This window comes from Urocampus carinirostris, chromosome 9, assembly GCF_059441175.1.
Source record: "Urocampus carinirostris isolate Australia breed hairy pipefish chromosome 9, RoL_Ucar_1.0, whole genome shotgun sequence".
NCBI lineage: Eukaryota > Metazoa > Chordata > Actinopteri > Syngnathiformes > Syngnathidae > Urocampus > Urocampus carinirostris.
In genome coordinates this window covers 35,593,064-35,615,633 of record NC_142357.1, presented here as the reverse complement: position 1 = coordinate 35,615,633, position 22,570 = coordinate 35,593,064, and the positions used below count along the sequence as shown (strand labels likewise).

General features: G+C 39.1%; 1 pseudogene; it reads left to right on the top strand.

The window, feature by feature from the left end:
• The first annotated feature begins 21,155 nt into the window (after window positions 1-21,155).
• LOC148360158 (U2 spliceosomal RNA) lies at window positions 21,156-21,275 on the top strand (annotated as a pseudogene).
• The last annotated feature ends 1,295 nt before the right edge of the window (window positions 21,276-22,570 follow it).

The window sequence follows — 22,570 nt, the reverse complement described above, 5'->3', positions numbered from 1 at the left end:
AACAGGACAGGGCATAACAGAACGGAAAATGTGTAATGAGCCAACCCCCGCAATACCCACAACCCAACCTTAAGTAGCACACATAAAAACTAGGCCACTCAAATGAAAGACCCTACAACTGGGTTGTAGAATTTCCATAAGAGAGAGCGTTTAGACAAAAATTAAAGATAGATGAGATAGATACATGTATAAATTAATGTATATAAAGATAGATGTAGATATAGATGTATAGAAAGATAGATGTATAGAAAGTTGTACAGATCGATAGGTGCATGGATAGGTGGGTGCATAAATAGATGTATAGATGGGTGGGTGCATAAATACATGTATAGAAAGGTGCATAGATAGGTAGATGTGTAGATTGCTGTATAGAAAGATAGATGTAGATATAGATGTATAGAAAGATAGATGTATAGAAAGTTATACAGATAGATAGGTGCATGGATAGGTGGGTGCATAAATAGATGTATAGATGGGTGGGTGCATAAATATATGTATAGAAAGGTGCATAGATAGGTAGAAATGTAGATTGCTGTATAGAAAGATAGAAGTAGATATAGATGTATAGAAAGATAGATGTATAGCTAGGTAGATAGCTAGCTAGCTAGATAGGTAGATAGCTAGCCAGATCGATAGATTGCTTGCCAGATCAATAGGTAGACAGAGAGAAAAATAGCAAGAAAGATAGAGAAATAGCTAGATAGAGAGTTCGGGAAAGAGCTACATAGAGATAGGAAAATAGACGAGTGTCCGTTCGCATTGCTCTCCTGCCATCCAATTTCCTACAGGGCATTCTTTACATCGAATATGAGAATCACAATGACACCTTATGATATATTAATAGACGTCACGCTCAATTCTGTCACAGGTTTTCTTAAAGTCAAATGTTATTTTTCTTAATGGCTGTCACAGTGAATGTCGTCACTCACCGTCTTGCAGTCAGATCTTATTGTTGGTGTTGCGTTGGCGCTCGACAGCGAAACCAACATGGGGCACCGCCATCACTTTGCGTTATCTATCATAAGTGTCATCCTGGAAATGAACCGCAGTACTGGTGGTGACCTGTGGGGGGAAGCGGTGCACTGGAGTGCGGGGAAACTGACGCTTTTTTGGGGTCTCATTTTGGGAATTCTATTATTTAGCCAGCGCACAAAAATGATAATACTAATTAGGAAGCGACTTAAGTCAAAGTGACAGTGCATAAAGGTAAAAATACACGGGTTTCCCTGACGTTGTGTCCTAAATGCGGTATTTTGAAGTCAATGTCGAACGAAGTTGAAAAGTAAAGTTAGTAGAGTTTGTCGAGAACCGGCTTCTTCGGCTCGGCTCACTAAAAGGAAACCGTCTCTTTCGGGTCCTAAACGGCTCTTCAGGTTGTTTTTGCTTCTTTAATCCCAACATGACCAAATATTATGTAAAACTATGCACAAAATGACTTAAAAGAAGGGGGGAGTAGAATAAAAAAGAAAAAAAATACCAAAATTAAAAAGTAGTGAAAAGCTGGGAAAAATGAAACAAAAGGAAGAGAAAAAAAGAAGGAAAAATTCAGAAAAAAAACCAGAAAAAAGAAAAGAAAGAAATGTGGGAAAAAGGTAAATGGAGAACAAAAAGAAAAAAGTAACAGCTCGGAAAAAATAAACACAATGAGACATTTTTTTAAAGGAATTTAAAAAAATAAATAAAAAAAACACGGAAAAAAGACGAAAAAGTTTGTGTTGCATTCAAATATTTTCCAATTGTATCAAGTGAATCTTGTTGCCAACATTGTACCTCCACTAAAACATGTGATTAAGTACAGTTCTGTATCTTGCAACCAAATAATAAGCCCCCAAAAATGTTAATATTATGCGACAAAATATATCAGGAAAAAAAAAGAAATTGTAAGGAAAAACGACATTTGTAAGCCGTACAACCTTTGCAATAGTACATGAGTCAATTCATTCAAAAGAGAAAAATAATTTTGCATTGCCGGAAATTGGAAAATGTAACTTTATGTCAAGTTTTGGACATGTTTGATAATTAATCATCTTGCCCCACTTGGGATTATGGTTGCTCACTGTTGTTATAAGCGTTGCTCACCGACTTTGTGTGAACGCTCAGACCCGTGGAAAATTACAGGGAACGTTGGGTAGGACTCTTTTTTTTTTAAATTTCTTTGTAAGAAAAGATCCACAACACACTTATGTTGATACAAATAGAACATAGTTGTCTTATTGTCATAGTTTAAAACTTAGCGGATGTTGTTTTGGACAAAATTAGACGTGGCACGCCAGGATAAACATGTAATCAGGGTTAGGTAGGGTTACTTTAACTGTATTACTTTCAATTACTTTTGGATTACTCCAATACCAAATATGCTAATAAAAGACAAAAGAAACTAAATATGATTAAAATAACTAAATTTGGTGCAGGCTTGGGGAGTAACGGAATACATGGAATGGCAAAAATTATGTTTGGATTTATTTTCATTTTGTTTCTGTCGCATTTTATGTAACTTTTGCCGGAGATCAGAGAGATCAAAGCCAGAAGAGAAAGCTTGCCACGTGTTGTGAGTCATAAAATGTTTTCTCTATGCCGTAGTGCAACCCAACGTGTGATTCACTTTCGCCTTTTTCGGCCAATTGCAGGCTTTGTTTCGCCCCTTTAGCCTATGCGAGCCTGTAATTGATAAAAAGGATCCGCCCCCTTTACCTCCGAATAACTTTAACCAATAGTGACTGATTCAAATGATGATTGACACATTGGTTAGGAAATGAAACGCCGGTAAATAAATCCCAGCATACACCGCGGACGACTTCGCCTTCGGAGGAAAATCTAGTCGGCGGCTGCTTGCCTTAGTTACAAGATTTTGCGACTTAATATTGATCCATATATAAGGCGCACTGTATTATAAGGCGCATGGTCAGCTTTTGAAAAAATAAAGGCTTTTAGGTGCCCCTTATAGTGCGGAAAATACGGTACATTGTTAAGATATATTTCCTGAAATTATCCTTGTTAGCAGATTTCGGTATCGGTTCGGGAAAATATGCATGGAACATCTCTATGTAAAACAATTACAGTACAGCTTGTTTTATAGAGTGGGAAATTCTATCGGAAAGGTCTTTGCCGTGTCGTCCAGCTGTGCGGAGTCGTGTCGCACAAAATGTCGTACAAGCCGGGTGGTCGCTCATTAAAAAACTCCGCTGTGCCCGGAGAAGTACCACAATAAAACTACAAGGTTACCGCTGCAGTCGTGAGGGTCCGTGTACCTTTCTCACGGCGGTCGCTAAATAAAGGAGCCGGCCATCGTTCTTTCTTCGGATTGTCGGGGGTCTGATCTCATTAAGCGGCAGAACTTCAACTCCACTGTGTTTATTTACATTGCTACGAATGAAAAAAAGAAATCTGGAAGAAAGAGATCATATGTTTCCTCTTTGAGGAACTAGAGCGCCAAAACAGAAATCGCCAGGCCGAGGCGGGAGTGGAATAAATTGGCTCTGATCCTCAGTTGCTTTTAACTCATTTAAAGCCGGATTATTTTTCTTCAAATTGGGAAAGCCGGTGCTGGATCATTTTTCCCAGTTTGACTCATTGTTGAAGGTCTATAGAAACTTCAGTTTTGTAGCTAAATAACAGGGGTCGGAAACAGTGTTCCCTCTAAGCTAATTGCGCACTGCTCGCACATTCTCAGCGCACAAGAAGATCTAGCCAGCGCACAAAAATCAGGGCTCAAAAATACTAATTAAGAAGCGACTTAAGTCAAAGTTACAGTGTATGAAGGTAAAAATACACGGGTTCCCCTGACGTTGTGTCCTGAATGCGGTATTTTGAAGTCGAGTCAAAGTAGAACGAAGTTGAGTAAAGTTAGTAGACAACCGGCTTCTTCGGCTCGGCTCACTAAAAGGAACCGGCTCTTTCGGGTCCTAAACGGCTCTTCATGTGGTTTTTCCTTCTTTAATCCCAACATGACCAAATATTATGTAAAATTATGCACAACATGACTTAAAGGAAGGGGGGAATAGAACAAAAAAGAAAAAAATACCAAAATGAAAAAGTAGTGAAAAGCTGAGAAAAAAAGAAACAGAAGAGAAAAAAAGAAGGAAAAATTTTGAAAAAAAAGCCAGAAAAAAAAAAAGTAAAGAAAGAAATGTAGGAACAAAGAAAATAGAGAACAAAAAGAAAAAAAGTAACAAAAGTAGAAAAAAAACACGTAAAAAAGAAGAAAAATGTTTGTGTTGCATTCAAATAATTTCCAATTATATCAAGTGAATCTTGTTGCCAACATTGTACTTCCACTAAAAAATGTGATTAAGTACAGTTCTGTATCTTGCAACCGACTAAATAAGCCCCCAAAAATTTTTATATTGTGCGACAAAGCATATCAGGAAATAAAAAGAAATGATTATCTTGTGAAAGAATTGTAAGAGCAAACGACGTTTGTAGGCCGTACAACCTTTGCAATAGTACATGAGTCGATTCATTCACTCCGGAAGTTACGTAAGATCATTGCGACTCATTTTGACCTTCATTTTTTTCCACAAATAATGATTTCAAAACAAGGTGCAAGCAGAGTTCTTTTGTAAAAATGTCATCAGATACTGCAAACAAGAATACCGACATATTTACTTTTGGTGGAGACGGTTCTGGGCTCTGCCAAACCCAGGGATCAGAATGGAGATTTTCATTTTCAGCTGAAATAGCCAGCGTCCATTAATAAACCAGGGCGGAGCCTTATGTACTCATGAAAGGAGCCATTGGTTCACAACGCCTGCTATATAGGCATTGGATGTTTCAAAACAAAGCTTGAACCCTCATCTTTCATTAGAAAAAAGTATTTTTCTAGCTTTTACCATTATTTAGTAAACATAGCCAAGTTCCTTGAAAATACTCGTTTCCAAGAAAGCATCTGAGTACAAACAGCAGTGAAAATAATGCACTTTATATGGAGCTTTTTTGCATTTGTGATACCACCAATATCTAAACCGTGCTTTCCAAAAAAACATGGCCACTTAGCTTGCAATATGACATTTTATTGCAAAAACACTGGATTTATAAATAGATGATGCATAAACTTGCAAGAACTCATCAGCACCTAATGTTTCAGGTGAACGATTTCAGTCACCAGGGCGATCACATTTCCCCAGGCAACTGTATTCCTGCAACAAACGTCATCCCCTTCCGACCCGACAATGACGATGGGACTTTGTCATCTTTTTTCAAAGGAACCAAAGTGTGTTGAAGCGTTAACCGCCAGTTACTATTTGTCCATGTCTTGCTCCTCTCACCACACTACAGTGGGACCTCGGTTATCACGGTTAATGGGGACCAAAACCACCCGCGAAAAGTGAAAATCTGCGAAGTAGCGGCGCCCCTTAAAAAAATAAAAAAATAAAAATAAAATTATATATATACATATATATATATATATATATATATATATATATATATTTTTTATTTTTATTTTTTATTTTATTATTATTTTTTACACCCGGTTAATAGGGAACAAAACCACCCGCGAAAAGTGAAAATCTGCGAAGTATGCTTAAACAAACATTTTTTTTAATTTATTTATTTATTTATTTTTGATCATTTTATTCTATTATTAGTATTTAGTCCTGCGAAGCTCTGAACCCACGAACGTGGAACCACGAAGTAGCGATGCCCCTTCAAAAATGCTTAAAAAAAGACAATTTAAAAAAAAAATAAAAATGTTTTTTTTTAATTATTTTATTTTATTATTATTATTTTTTCGGCCCGCAAAGCTCTGAACCCGCAAACGTCGAACCGCGAAGTAGCGAGGTCCCACTGTACTCTACTACGCTTACTCGCCATATGGGGCCACCTAAACACACTCATTCACCATATACAGGAAGGAACATTGGGAAGTAGGGCTTCATCCACTTGAGGACAAATATTTGGTCTAAGCCACTCCTGCCATTTAATGCTGATTCATCATACTGAAACCATTCCCAGAGGCTTGATACTTACCAATAAGCGGCGCCAAAAACTTTATTTAAAAAAAAAAAAATTGAAAACACTTTTTTCTATTTCGCAATCAGGGACAATGCTTTTGAAACAATGTATACGTTATGGAATTAAATTAGCTAATAGCCATTTCTTCCAATCGTTTAACCATCGGCGGTCAGATCTCATTAAAGGGCCAAAGTCTGTTGAAGCGTTAACTGCCAGTTACAATTTGTCCATATCTTGCTACTCCCACCAAAATACTTTACTACAGTTACTCGCTATATGGGGCCACCTAAACACACTCAATCGCCAGATACAGGAAGGAACACTAGGCAGTCGGGCTTCATCCTCTTGAGGACAAATATCTGGTCAAATCCACTCCTGCCATTTAACGCTGATTCATCATACTGAAACCATTCCCAGAGGCTTGATACTTACCAATAAGCAGCGCCAAAAACTTTAGTTTTTAAAAAATAAATTAAACAAAACAATCAGGCAATCAGGGACAATGCTTTTGAAACAATGTATACGTTATGGAATCAAATGAGCTATTAGCTATTTCTTCCAATCGTTTAACCATCGGCGGTCAGATCTCATTAAAGGGCCAAACTTGTTTATTTGAGATGCTGCGACTGAAAACAAATATCAGAGAGGTCAAACATATCCTCTTTGAACAAACCATAGCAGCAAAACGGCAACCGTGAGGTTCTTCACGGGCCGCCGAGGCGGGAGTGGAATAAATTGGCTATGATTCTCAACTGCTTTTAGATAGATTAAAAAAAGGTAAGCCTTTGATTGAGCGTCAGATGGACCCCCAATGGTAAAGTGAAGTTTGATTATCAGTGTTGAAATTCATCCGGAAAAAGAATAGCTGCAGGGCCGGTGTACAAAGGCTGCGCTTTTTTTTTTCAAAGCAATTATAGGTAATTTTCCCCGTCTCGTCCTTATCCTCGCCAGCCATTCCGTTTGACCTTGAACGTCCCGCTGCAGTTTTCCGCACTGAGGGTATGAAGCTCCCTGGTGGCCAGTCTATGTATCCTATAATTAATATTTTATCAGGCTGGTGCATGTAGTTAGAGTCCATCCTCTTTAGTCAATGTTACTGAAAAACTCAATCACCCGTATTTAGCCCAATTTGGTCAATCTGGTGTGGTCCATTTTAACCTTGAACGAGTCCAAAAATAGACGTCTAGCTAGGGCCGTATTCGGTCCACGTAGAGTTCCTCTGGTTTTGCACCGAGGACCGGACATCTTTTGGACGTTGGATTTTGGGCTGACTTTATTTTGGTCAATTCTAGACTACTGCAAATTCCGGACTATAGAGCGCACCTGATTATAAGCCGCACCCACCATATTTTAAGAGGAAAACCGATTTTGTACTTACACAAGCCGCACTATTCCCAATCTCTCATATCACTCATACCTCATTTTCTTCATCTCTGTATTCCGCCAGCAATTGTTTGTTTGTATTTAAATTTGAACAAGTGAATAGTGGGACATTGATTGATCTCGTCTTGTAAATTGTTCCAAAGTTTGACTCCACACACAGACACACAAATACTTTTCCTGGTGGTTCTCACCTTTGATTATGAATTTACTACAGCCCCTTAAATTATAATTTCTCTCTTTCCGAATGAATAATTTATGGATGTTTTCTGGCACTATGTTTTTGTTGACCATAAATAGCAGTTGTGCAGTGAAAAAATCTACTAAATCACCCAGTTTTGATAATTTGGACTGCAGGAATAAAATATTAGTATGATCTCGATATCCCACCCTGTGTATGGTTCTAATCGCACGTTTTTAGAGGATAAAAGGTCTGTAGCAATGTTCCCTCTAATTTTGCACGGGTCTGAGCGTTCCCACAAAGTCGGTGAGCAGCGCTTGAAACAACAATGAGCAGCCATAATCCCAAGTGTGGCAAGATAATTAATGATCAAACATGTCCAAAACTTGACATCACGTTACATTTTGCTGAGTTTCCGGCAATGCAAAATTATTTTTCTCTTTTGAATGAATTGACTATTGCAAAGGTTGTACGGCCTACAAACGTCGTTTGTTCTGAAAATTCTTTCACAAGATTTCCATTTCTTTTTATTTCCCGATATATTTTGTCGCATAATATTAACATTTTTGGGGGCTTATTTAGTCAGTTGTAAGATACAGAACTGTACTTAATCACATTTTTTTGTGGAACTACAATGTTGGCAACACGATTCTCTTGATATAATTGGAAATTATTTGAATGCAACACAAACTTTTTCTTCTTTTTTCTGTGTTTTTTTCTACTTTTTTTAAAATTCCTTTAAAAAATAAATCTCATTGTGTTTCTTTTTTTCCGAGCTGTTACTTTTTTCTTTTTGTTCTCTATTTACTTTTTTCCTACATTTCTTTCTTTTCTTTTTTTCTAGCTTTTTTCCTTCTCTTTTCTCTTCTTTTTGTTTTTTTTCTCAGCTTTTCACTACTTTTTCATTTTGGTATTTTTTTCTTTTTTGTTCTATTCCCCCTTCCTTTAAGTCATTTTGTGCATAATTTTACATTAGATTTGGTCATGTTGGGATTAAAGAAGCAAAAACAACCCGAAGAGCCGTTTAGGACCCGAAAGAGCCGGTTCATTTTAGTGAGCTGAGCCGAAGAAGCCGGTTCCCCGACAAACTCTACTAACTTTACTCAACTTCGTTCTCCTTCGACTCGACTTCAAAATACCGCATTTAGGACCCAATGTCAGGGGAACCTGTGTATTTCTACCTTCATGCACTGTAACTTTGACTTAAGTCGCTTCTTAATTAGTAATTTTGAGCCCTCATTTTTGTGCGCTGGCTAGATCTTCTTGTGCGCTGAGAATGTGCTAGCAATGCGCAATTGGAAACACTGGGCTGTAGTAAACTTTTGTAATTATTGCCCCAGACTTTTGCACAATATGTTAAGTATGGCAGAACTACAGAACAATATAATAAATACAATGCATTATAGTATAAAACAAATTTGGCTTTATTAATTATTGAAATGCTTTTAGATACTTTAGTTTGTATGTGTCTGATGTGTGTTTTCCATCTTAATTTATTTTCTATTATGACCCTAAAAACTTACTATATAGCCCCCAAATGGATGGCTAGCATTGAGGTGAGTGGAGCTTGTACATTTTAGCCAAATTCAGTTCAAATATAGTCCCTCTTTTTTTGCTCCGAAGACCGGGCGCCTTTTGGAAGTTGACATTTGGTGACATCTGGTCTGGACAGTTTCAGACTTAATTAAGTCCCACAAGGGATGTAAAAAAACTGGGTCTTTTTAAGCCTGTCCTATGTGACTGTATTGATTCCAAGTAAGGTAAGTCTCATTTCACTCTGAGTACTGGCTGTCTTTTGAATGTTGGATTTCGGGAAATATCTAGTCCGGTCAGTTTTAGACTTGTAATAGTCCCCCAATGGAGATAGACATTATTAAGACTATTTAGTGGCTATATTTGCACAGATAAAATACATGTATATAGTTTAATTCTACATGATGTCCTGGATGGAGTCCCAACAGAGAGAGGGAGTGGTTTAATTTGCGTCAGAGAAATCAGTACACACAAGAACATGACTTCAAAATAAAAGAATACAAGATTGATAAACGTACAAGAGATATAATTACACTCATTGTTGAAACGTTTTTATATGTGTGTGTGTGTGTGTATGAGAAACATTGTTTTTATATTTAATAATATAAAAACAAGCTAATTACCTTGAGACAGAAATTCAAGAGATTTACATTGAAAACCTGACAACATCTAAAATTGGGTCATGTTGAGCTTGTTTAACAGGTCCCTATTTAATCCAAATAATATCCATCTTGTTTCCCTCAAGCACCGAATGTCTAGGATATTGGAATTTGGGATGAATTTACTCTGGGTGGTTATAGAAATTAGTCTGAAAAACAGAGGTCTAGAATTGGGTTGTGTTGAGCTTGTCCAATGTAGCCATAATGAGTCTGAATACAGTTCCTCAGGAACGAGACGTCTTTAGGACATTGGATTTTGGGCTAAATCCAGTCTGGACAATTTTAAACTAAAATGAATGTCTAAAATTGGGTTATGTTGAGCTTGACCAAAGTTTCGGTCAATGAACGTAAGTCTTTCGAGCTATACCTTTTCTGGTCAGTTTCAGATATGATTTAGTCCAAAAACGTAGATCTAAAATTGGGTTGTGTTGAAATCAACCGATGTGGCCTTATTGAGTCCAAATGTAGCGATTCTTGTTTTACACAAGCACATGATGTACTTTGGGCATTGGATTTAGGGCAAAGACTAGTCTGTTCGGTTTTAGACTAGATTAGGTAAAAAAAGAAAAACGAAAAAAAAAAAAAAAAAAAAAAGACTTCGAAAATTGGGTTGTGTGTTTGGCCGAACTGGGACCAATTCCAAACAGATCAGACCCAATTTAACTCAAAATCCAAAATCTCAAAGCATTTAAAATTGTAAATCATTTTGAACAACTATTTATTTTAGATGATTTTATTTTGAAATCAAATTTGCATTCCGAATATGTTCCTGTTTCACTTAATTTAAATCCAAAATACCTTGGCTAGCTCTATATTTGCTAAATGATATTTAAAAAAATATAATAGGAAATATCAATAATGGTACTTTAGCATTAGCATTTTTTACTCTCATGAAATAAGTATTTTACCTTTTTTTGTTTATATTTTTTTTATCATATTTTATTCTACTAAAATTATTACTATCCTTTAAACTTGTCAGTCATTTTGTCATACTCACCCCTAAAGAATATGTTTTTTTTTACTTAAACACATTTCGTAATATCGACAAAATCACGTGCAGTTCTGCCATTTATTTCACACCTGGGACAAATATTACATAGTTCTGTCTTTTATGACTGCCTAAAAAATGTGTTACCTTTGAAAAATATCTCATCTGTGAATGAATGAAGTAACAAATGAATAGAGGATTAAATGAACAAATGAGTAAATATGGTAAGACAGCATCCAGGGACTCCATCAGAATCTGTCTGAGTGCTGGAACGACAAGTATCGTTTCGCGTCTTGGGTCCATTTACGTACCTGCTTAATGGTACTCAGGGCGTGCATCACTGAACAGATGAGCAGGACAATAGTGAGGCTTAGAGGCGCCGGTTAGCATGCTCGCGGGACACGGCTAGCTTGCGTTAACTGTCTTATGACGAGTGATTCATATTCTAAGGGCGTAAATTATCTTAGAGGTTGAATTTATCAGGACCAGAACGGAAACAGGAACCACTTGCGTGACGTTTACCACAAGATTTATTGAGAGAGGAAGGGGTGCGCCCATGATCCAGTGTTCGCTGGGCCCGGGACGCAAGTCGCTCCCGTACTCGGATTGTGATCCAAACACGGAAGTGGATCTTCCGTAGCGAGCAGTGGCGGTGTCAGGGGCGGAAAATTGGTCGGTAGCCGGGTCGGGAGAGCAGACGTGGTCGGGATCAACAACGGGTTGTAAGTCGGGACGGGAGAGCAGACGTGATTGGGATCAAAACAGGTCGTAGCGGGAGACAAACAGTGGCAAATAACGGGACAGGCGCGAGTCAGGGTGAAAAAAGGCTTGCCTAGTATACACGGAGATTCGCAGACGGACTGACAACAGGGGATTGACAGGACCGGGTTCAAAGAGTGACAGGGAGCCAATCAGAACCCGCGGCGGTTGGCGACAAATGAGCGGGCACAGCTGAGTCACATCGGTAATCATGACAGAATTTCCTTCTCCCAAAACTATTATCATTTATTTTAGGTTGAGAATAGAAGGGTGTTTTTTATGGTTTACAAGACACCCGGGATATGGTGTCCCAGCCTTACGATGCTTTCACTTTGAAGGTGTGGAAAAGATTTTGGAGGCCCAAAAACCTTTCTAAATTCAAATTTTGCGGAGTCTGCTATTGGTCGACATCACGGTAATATGAAAATGCTGATATAATGTTGGCTGAACTACCTCCCACAATGACTTTCTTTCTAACTGCACTTCGAAATCTTGTGTGCTTTACTACGAGTGGGTAATAAAATACTGTATTTCGTACTGTTCGTACTCGCTATGGGACTCAAGACGCAGTGATGCTAAAGGAATAATAAAAAACATGATAACCATGGAAACGATTATCAAAGGGAAAAAAGCCGCATGGATTGCGACCCTGGCTAAATTGCACAGCTTCAATTGACGATTGGGACTATTATTAAAAGTAAGGAGAGGATTAAAGAAGTATTTTAAAGGTATGAGAAGCCATGCAGGTGTAAATTTAAATAGCATTTTTTTTTTAAACCACTGTCACTGTTTACTCTTCCCTCTGCATTTACCCACTACTCCGCTCAAGTCAGGTCACACTACAGGTAAATACATTTTCTTGACATTTCTATATATTTGATTTGTTATTTAATCTTATGCACATGTATTACACATACATAGTACTAACACATAAATATGACATACAGTACTATGTACTATTTTTGAATTCTAATGTTTTTACCTGAGGTACCAAGAGTTTGGAAGGCATTAGCTAATTACCATGAGGATGTTAGTACCCCCACAGAACTAAGTAAAAAATGACAGATACATCTCACCGAGTTAAAATCCTTATGCTAACTCATGATGCAGACAACCGGGTTTAGATATACATCCCGGTATTGTCTAGTTTCCAGAGGCTATTGTGAGAGTCGTGATGGATCTGGAAGATGATCTGACTCGGTTTTCCAATTTTCGAAAAAAAACAGGAGAAACTAGACGGGAACAAAAACTAGAGAGAATAATACACTGGACAATAATAGACAGGAACAAAACAGGAAACCGATATTTAACAGGACAAAATAAACAGGAACAATACCGGACAGGAAATACTAACAGGAAAACAGGACTGAGTCAGAACCCACGTCTTGCGGGGCAGAGGTTCGTTAACGGACTGACAAAGGAAAAATGAGAGCACCGAGCTTAAATAGACGGGAAGCAAATCTGTCAATGAGCCACAGCTGGTGCCACACGGGCGGGGCCAATTGGGCGCCATGGCAACCATGACACCTTTGGTATCCATCTCCCTGCTATATGGCAATTTCACTTCATATAAATTCTTAATAGAAAATAAGGAACACGTTAAATTGGTTAGCATGACCAACCAAACTGACAAGGTTTCTGAACAAGTTCCAGTTTTACTTACTGGTAAAGAGAACATCTCAAATGTTTTATATGTAGGGTTGGGTAGGGTTACTATAACTGGATTAATTTCAATTACTTTTGAATTACTCCAATACCAAATATGCTAAAAAAAGACAAATGAAACTAAATATGGATAAAATGATGACTCACAACACGCGGTAAGCTTTCTCTCCTGGCTTTGATTTCTTTGATTTCCGGCAAAACTAACATAAAATACGACAGAAACAAAATGAAAATAAATCCAAACAGCTTGAAAACATCATTTTTGCCGTTCCATGTATTCCGTTACTCCCCAAGCCTGCACAAATGTAGTCATTTTATTCATATTTAGTTTCTTTTGTCTTTTATTAGCTTATTTGGTATTGGAGTAATCCAAAAGTAATTGAAAGTAATCCAGTTAAAGTAACCCTACCCAACCCTGTTATATGTATACGGGAACTTCACTTGGGGCGGCAGTAGCTCAGGAGGTAGAGCGCTCGTTTTGGGATCAAGGGATCCCAGTTCGAATCCCGGCTCGTCCGTGTTACATGTCGAAGTGTCCTTGGGTAAGACACTGAACCCCTAATACCCCCAATAAGCAGGTTAGCGCCTTACATGGCTGCAAGGCCGCTATTGGGAAATGTGGAGCACATTGTAAAGCGCTTTGGGAAGTCATTGACTTGAAAAGCGCTATATAAATGTAGATCATTTCATTTCATTTCACTTTGAGATCCCCACCTCAGATCTGATTCATTTCGTATTCCGCATGTCGATTTTTCACAAGATATCACGAAAATGCTAAAATTCATAAACATGATCGACCAAACACACAGTACCTCTGGTCTTTTCATCGCTCGGAGAAAGAGTCTCAGACGTTGGATACGTTTACGTCTTTCCGAGAGTGCTTTTGACTTGCCCACGTGCCGACCGCTGTCAAGGAAATTAAAAGCGTGCGCTGGCAGCTCTCATAAATTTGACCCGCGTGGTTCCGGACTCTCTTTACGGTCGTTGCAGGGATCAAGGTCGCACGCTTAAAACTGCTCCGCCTGCCCTTGCCCACAGTGTTTTGTCATCTCGGTTCAAGAGGGTTAATAATAATAGTAGTTGAAGAGCATATAGATGGATGTAGGATTTCTTTTTTTCACGTTCAATGTAGTCAAGTACTTGCAGTCGACACGCTTGATACAAAAAAATGATCTGTTCTCAGACGGGGATCAGAAACAGAAAACAACATGCTGGTACCCCAGATAAAAAAAAAAGATAAAAAAATTGTACATAGTAAGTACTAATTCAGTGTTTATTTTAGCTGTGAAAAGTGATGGGTCCCGGGCACTCGCATGGTCAAAAATCTATGGGTCCCAACAGAGATCTATGGGTCCCCAAAATTTAGTGTTATCGAGGTTGAAATTGTAAATCGGTGACAAATATATAATACGAATCTAGATAGATAGATAGATAGACAGATACTTTATTCATCCCCGAAGGGAAATTTACATTTCCAGCAGCATCCCTGAGCTGAGAACAATACAATAATAAAGCCAAAAGAATACAATATACAAATACCCAGTGTGACGTGCAAATGCCCACTGTAGCGTGTTATATACAGTAACTAAATAGTGCTACACAGAATACATATTGCAGTAAGATTCGGTAATATCCAATGTAGGTGGTGTGGTTTAATGTGGGCCTTTACTCTGCCGGGTGGAGTTAAAGAGCCTCATGGCATGAGGAAGAAAAGATCTCTTCAGTCTGTCCGTAGTACAAGACAGTGACAGCAGTCTGTCGCTGAAACTGCTCTTCTGTCTGGAGATAATGTAGTGGATGCGATTCATTCAGTTTTAATCATCAAATTATTAATTCATTTTTTTGCATCAAATTACTGTTGGTAATATACCGATTAAAGGGATGACCACAAACCTGTCTTTTTTTTTCATTTTCTCCTTTTATACTTCCTTTTTACATCACAATTCGTAATATAATGCATCAAAGCAAGTGAACCGTTTGAGAGCCGGTGTTATGCCGAGAAATGCATCCCTGTATTGACCACTTTTATCTCACTTTTATATCACTTTTCGGGAATGTGATTGCGAACATATAACCAAAACCACTTCGTCTTGCATTTGTTGGGAATGTAATCGAACGGTAATGCACACGCAGCACACCGTATATAAATTACTTTTGAGAACTGTTATGCACTCTACCGTAAAGCTTATTATGCTGAAATAAGTTTTATGGTAGCGTGCATAACAGTTTCAATACGAGCGATTTGAATAGAAAAAGGCAAAATAAACATGTTACCTGCTCAAAAGTGATTTGTATACGGTGTGCATTGCCGTTCGATTACTTTCACAACAAATACAAAGACGGAATGGTTTAAGTTGTATTACATTCCCAACAAATGCAAGACGAAGTGGTTTTGGTTATATGTTCGCCATTACATTCCCGAAAAGTGATATAAAAGTGAGATAAAACCAGGTAAAAGTGGTTATAGTAGCTAGGGGATGCATATCTCGGCAGGGATGCATTTCTCGGCATAACACCGGCTCCCTTTAATGAGTTGAGCCGAAAAAGCCGGTTCTCTAAAAAGAGACGGACTTTCCACTACACAACTCGAGATCGGCGTGCAGACGAAAACTCGAACCGCGAGACCAAAACAACATCTGCCGGATCTGCCTGACAAAAAGTTTGGAGTGCGGTAAATCTTTGTTAAAAATAAAAATAAAAATCGGGTAATAATAACAATTTTGTGTTTAAAAAGTTGTGTCCCGGGGACGCATGTTGATTTGAGATGATGCGTGCCCGGCAAAAATGATGCGTCTACGATGCAGGGACGCGGACAAAGGGGAACACTGCTACTTTTATGTAATATGTATAACATATAACATATATAATATATATAACACGCTACAGTGGGCATTTGCACGTCACACTGGGTATTTGTGTATTGTATTCTTTTTGCTTTATTATTGTATTGTTCTCAGCTCAGGGATGCTGCTGGAAATGTGAATTTCCCTTCGGGGATGAATAAAGTATCTATCTATCTATCTGTGTCTAAGGTTAAATAGCACTATCAAGAAATATACATGAAATATACAAGTAGAGGAGAAGTTTTGGTGTGATTTTAGTTGACCTGGTTGAGTCCACTAGCGGGTGGATGCATGTTGGGAGAATGGTGGAGTAAAAAAAACATATTTAGAAAATCCTCTTGCAAGGATTGTCATGACCTTGCTTTCATCACCTCCTTATTCTTAATAGTCCAGATTGTCAATAGGTTATGGCTATGAAACTTAGAAAGGGTAGCGATTCGTGCAACCCACGAGCGGGGCCGATTGGGCGCCATGGCAACCGTGGCACAAGCGATATAATATTCACACAAGAGCTACTGTTGGTCGTTACTCACACCGTTCACGTCCATGCGGGACACTTAGAACAGCTACAAAAGCATCAGACATTACAATAATTTGTTTTCAATGACATAGTGGGGAGAATGCTGTAGAGGGGGGACAAAAATACACAATATTCAACTACGAAGTCATAAAGCGGGGTCGGAGATCTACCGTTCATCCGAGCTGCTCGAACAGATCTTTGCGGATAAACCCTTTTAAACTCATCCGGGAATCTGTGGCAGCACCCTTTAGACCGACGACCTCGTTCTGCCGTCGCAGTGTCTCTTCTGAATGACATTAATATTCATTTTCTTGGTTTTAACGAAGTAAGCCACAGGCCCCGAGTGCCCCGGGAGCGCCGCGTTTAGCATCAATGGAGATACAGTCAAACAAGCAAACACGGAGGGAAGAAGTCGGATGTCTCCTTCCTCTGGGCTCAATATTAATGAGACAATGCCACACTGCAGCCAATTATGGACACTCCCAGATGGATGCCTTTGGTCCTAGGCAACCTCCCACCGTAGATCACCACCACCATGCCTTACAGCCCTCCACCTTGTTACCATGCCTTTACTTGAGCAACGCATACATCATATAAAGCGACCACATATACAGTCCTGTTCAAAATAATAGCAGTGCAATGTGAAGAATCATAATATTCCAGATTTTAGTTTGATTGTTACATGCCATAGATAGAAGCAGTGTTCTCGTTTACCCGCGTCCAGGGTTGGGTAGGATTACTCTAACTTGATTACTTTCAATTACTTTTGGATTACTCCAATACCAAATATGCTAATAATAGACCAGCTCATTATCTCATCTCATTAGCTACACAGCTTATCCTCAGTAGGGTCGCGGGGGTGCTGGAGCCCATCCCAGCAATCATCGGGCAGTGGGCAGGGGACACCCTGAACTGGTTGCCAGCCAATCGCAGGGCACACGGGGACGGGCAACTCACTCGCTCATTCACACCTAGGGACAATTTGCACCGGCCAATTTACATGAAATGCATTTTGGAATGTGGGAGGAAACCGGAGTGCCCGGAGGAAACCCATGCAAGCACGGAGAGAACATACAAACTCCGCACAGGAAGTCCGGAGCTGGATTTGAACCCACGCAGGATGTTCCCAAAACATGAAATGTGCCGCACATGCGCCACTGTGCTGCCCAATAAAAGACCAAATAAACTAAATATGAATAAAATTATGACTCAACACGTGGTAAGCTTTCTCTCCTGGCTTTGATCTCTTTGATCTCTGGCAAAACAAACATAAAATGTGACGGTTCATCTGCAAATCTGTTTTTACACGGCAAGCCCTTTTTCGCCTGTCCCGTTTTTGCTCCTGTTTGTCTCCTGCTAGGATCTGTTTTGATCTCGACCACGTCTGTTCTCCCGTGCCGAATAACGATCCGTTTTTGATATCGACCACGTTTACTCTCCTCTCCTGGCTTACGACTCATTTCCGATCCCGACCACGTTTTTTGCTCTTCTGTCCCGGCTACTGACCCGTTTTTTCCGTTTCCGACACCGCCATCGCTCGCCACGGTAGTACCACTTCTGTGTTCAGAGCGACCTACTCCCCGCGACCAGCGATCACCTGATTGTGTGTGCAATCCTTTCTCTTCTTTCCAAAAAAACTGAGAAATGTTACGTGAGTGGGTCCTGTCTCTGTTCTGGTCCTGACATTTATAAGGGAATTACCTAATTTTAGTGGTGAAACCAGATGTCACAATGTCAATGTATGTATGGAATTTAATTTAAATGTATTAATTTGTTTGTTATGTGACACTAGCTTTTACCAAAGTTTTAATTAAATGTACCTGAAAGTTCAGTGTTCCTTGCATATGTAACGGGTGTAATAATAACTTTTGTTTTATTGAAATTCCTGCTGAAATATGTGTATAGCTTTTGGTAAGTGTCCTGCAATGATGAGTCCAACAGTGCCACCTGCTGGTATGGGGTGGGGTTTGGTTTTGGCTTCTGACATGTGACCGGGAGGCGGGGTTTGTTGGCAGTCTACAGAGAGAGCTGCTAATGGTAGGACACATCTTTTGGTGCTCCATAAAAGAAGTTAATTTTAAACATTATAACCCCAGCTGACAAATCTCTCAACATGCACAGTAATGTGATTGATGTTGTCAAGCTGTTTGGATTTTTTTTTGTTTTGTTTGTTTTACTAAAATGTTAATTCCCCTTAGAGATCAAAGAGATCAAAGCCAGCAGAAAAGCTAATGTTGTGACTCATTTCATCTGCAGGTAAATTGTGTCCGTTTTTATACTCATTATTGTTCTTATTTCTATTTTCTCATATATATTAAAAAGGATGATGTTGGTTAAAAATCAGACTAAAGAAAAATATGTTGAATTCATTGTAAACCTTAAAAATCCACTATACGATCTCTTGTTAAGAGTATCTTGTTAAAATGGATGTAAAAATGTATTGTGATATTCTAAAATGTATTTTATGTAAATAGAAAAGAAAGCTCTTTGATATGCTTTGGGCAGTCTACAGAGATGCTAATTAGATCAAAGAGATCAAAGCCAGCAGAAAAGCTAATGTTGTGACTCATTTCATCTGCAGTAACTGTTATAAAAACCTCATCATTCAGTCCAGAGTGAATGTGCATCTTTGGTGGGACAGGTACACCGCGGTTACATATACAAACAATATCATAAAAACAAATATTTTGGGGGGTCTACCTTATAATCCAGTGCACCTTATACTGCTGAAAATACCATACATGTTAGAATTTGTACGATCTCATTTGGTTATTTTTCGTGTCATTAAATATTGCACAAACAGTCATCCATAAATTGTGAATAATGACATGTTTTGCATGTTTTCCGGCGGCTAGATATTTTTACAAGTAGCTCTCATGCTGAAAAAGCACGAGCACCCCTGCTTTAAATGAGACAATTTCACACACACAATTTCAAGAGTCAATACTCGGCACCACTGCCGCAAATAAAGATGTCACTATACACTAATTATAAACATCTTAGACTCCATTCTCTGGCCGGCCAGCGTAGCGTGACAAAAGACTGGGAATGCGAAGGCTCATTTTCAAAGGTTCGGCGAGACGCCTCATTAATTGTGCATTACCGAGCCAGGAGAGTAGAGACGAGCATTACCTGCCTGGCGTCACGGCGTCCGCCGTGGCTCTTTGAAAAGTCGGCCTTAGCGCTAGCTCTGTTCTCATTAGGCCGGGAACCGGCGGATGCTGTTTTACTACTGAACTCTAAATGGAGACGGTAAGCGCCCATCAGACGCTGACCCGAAGACCGGCACAATGTATTAAACGATACTTTAAGCGCAGTGACATCTTACAACGATACTTCTCCATTGATGTGATTTTCTATACCATATGAGATGCGTAAGTACTGTAGCTCGGATGTTTGGTAGCGCAATGGGATTGCTTTCGATTCAGAGATTATGGCTAGGTTAACACTGCAGGAGAACTGGATGTTTTTTTGTGTCCTTTATCCAACCTGTTTGAATCCGTCCGAACAGCACATATCTGCTTTTTTCACGCCAGACCCCGGCCACTTGAATATGTGGTCCTAAACGGGGTTGGGTAGGGTTTCTTTAACTTGATTACCGTAAATTTCGGACTATAAACGGCTACTTTTTTGCAAAACTTTCAACCCTGCGGCTTATTCAGTGATGCGGCCTATCTATGTGACTTTCCTAACGGCCGCCAGCGGTGCTCGAGTACAAAAGGTAAGATTTAGACTGAAACTTCTTAGCTTGTGCACAAATTAAATTAGCGTAGACATATCCTCATCATGCAAATTGCAAAAAGAAAGGCACATGACGCAACTTTCGAGCTAAACGCAATCGAGCAGTTCGATGAAGAACTGCGAGCGTGATGCTAGCGTGTTTTTGAATAAGGGAGCGTGGGACAACATCTATATGACAAAGTCTCTTTCCCATATTGAAGGAAGATGACTTTGATGACATCTGTAATAAGGAGGAAGATGAGGACAGTTTACCGTACTTATTTCAAGTACGGTATGTTCTTTTAACAGAGCTGTTTACTGTGTTGCGAGCGTGTTGCTAGTAGCGTTTTGCTACCCTTCACAGGCACGGTTTGGGATGAAAGTTATAATATTATTATTAAAGCTTTGAAAACTCTCTTGGTGTACTGTCTTTCTTTGTAAATATGTGTAACCATGCATAATATGTATTTGCAACTGTATATATTTGTAATGTATTTATTTTAGAAACTTATTTTGATATGTTTTGTATGAGCAAATGAGAAAGAAGGGGCGGGGCAAACACGGGCTGACGGGAAGTGGAGTCAAGGTGAGAGGTGTTTGTGGACGCAGCCGACAATAGTGGATATATATTTTTCCCACCCTTACCTTTGGAAATATACACTTTTTTCCTTGGATTACTTTCAACAGGCACCCAGACTCTGCAGGTCTGCATTAAATGTTAAGTACCGGTATCATCACCGTTCAATTTGCCAGCTGTGTATATTGAACTTTATCGGGTAAGGGTTAATTTCGTGTTTGGCAGGGGAGATACCATGATCATGAAGGTGATTCTGCCATAATGGTATGAAGTGTAAGTGTAGGTGGTTGTTCAAACCTCACAGGATTTGACGCCTTTGATGCTAGGCCCTTAGCTTGGCCTTGTTTTTGGACTGTGGCTTTGATGCTATGTCAGTCCTTAGCTTGGCCTTTGCCATGACCTTTGATTTTTGCAATCCGGAGATGGAATAAGAGCTTGCTCTGTCCACTCCACGCATCGGCCCGGTATTGCAGTACCTCCGGGAACGGTGCATTCGCAATGATCGCAACAAGGCTATAGGGCTAGGACCTTAGCTTAGCCTTTTGGCTGAGAGTAAGTGTCCCGGCTCCTAGGCTTTGTAGCGTATAATGAACTGACCGATAACGGATAATGGATAATGAATAACGAAGATAGATCAATAACCCTTAAAAACCCCCTAATTTCGTGTTTGTATTGCGTTTTTTCAATGTGGGCGCATGCGGCTAATATACAGGTGCGGCTTGTGTATGTACAAAGTCGGTTTTCCCCCCGAAATGTAGTGGGTGTGGCTTACAATCAGGTGCGCTCTATAGTCCGGAATTTACGGTACTTTCAATTACTTTTGGATTAATCCAATACCAAATATGCTAATAAAAGACAAAATAAACTAAATATGAATAAAATTATGACTCACAACACGTGGTAAGCTTTCTCTCCTGGCTTTGATCTCTTGGATCTCCGGCAAAACTAACGTAAAATGAGACAGAAACAAAATGAAAATAAATCCAAACAGCCTGCCAACATCATTTTTGCCGTTCCAGGTAATCCGTTACTCCCCAAGCCTGCACACAATTTAGTCATTTTATTCATATTTAGTTTCTTTTGTCTTTTATTAGCATATTTGGTATTGGAGTAATCCAAAAGTAATTAAAAGTAATCCAGTTAAAGTAACCCTACCCAACCCTGTAAACTAACATTCAAAAATGATAAAGTTTAGCCTTGTGATTTGACAAGATTAATCTTATTTATGACTGAACGAGGAGGACAAAATTTATCAAAACTCCTACAGAATATCGCGATAATGGTGGTGCAAACACAGGTTTTACGGACTAATTGCTAAGAATCTGTCATAACGTTCTCCGTTCGCACCTTGACGAGACGTGGCAACTGACGGCGGCGATTTCTAAAAATGTCTCGAAAATGACAGGACGGACCGTCTTGTCAGAATGCTCAATTGAATCGATGTGAAACGAACAATTGCGAAGACGGAAAATCTGCAATGGTTCAACAAAAAGAGAGGTTTGTGAGAATGATTAGTTATGTACTACGTCTATTGTCACATTTGCAGTCAAATTCAGGTATTTTTCGAGATCTCTTCAACCGTTAGCTTAATGGGATTGTTTTTATGAACCAAAAGTCATTGTGCAATTTTTCTTTTTAGGATTTTTGTAACCTAGTCATAGAAATAAACTTTCATCCAGAAGTAGGAATATGTTATCTACAGTAGTTATTTTTTCCATCAATTTATTTAAAAAAAATATATATACCGTAAATTCCAGATTATAGAGGGCACCTGATTATAAGCCGCACCCACC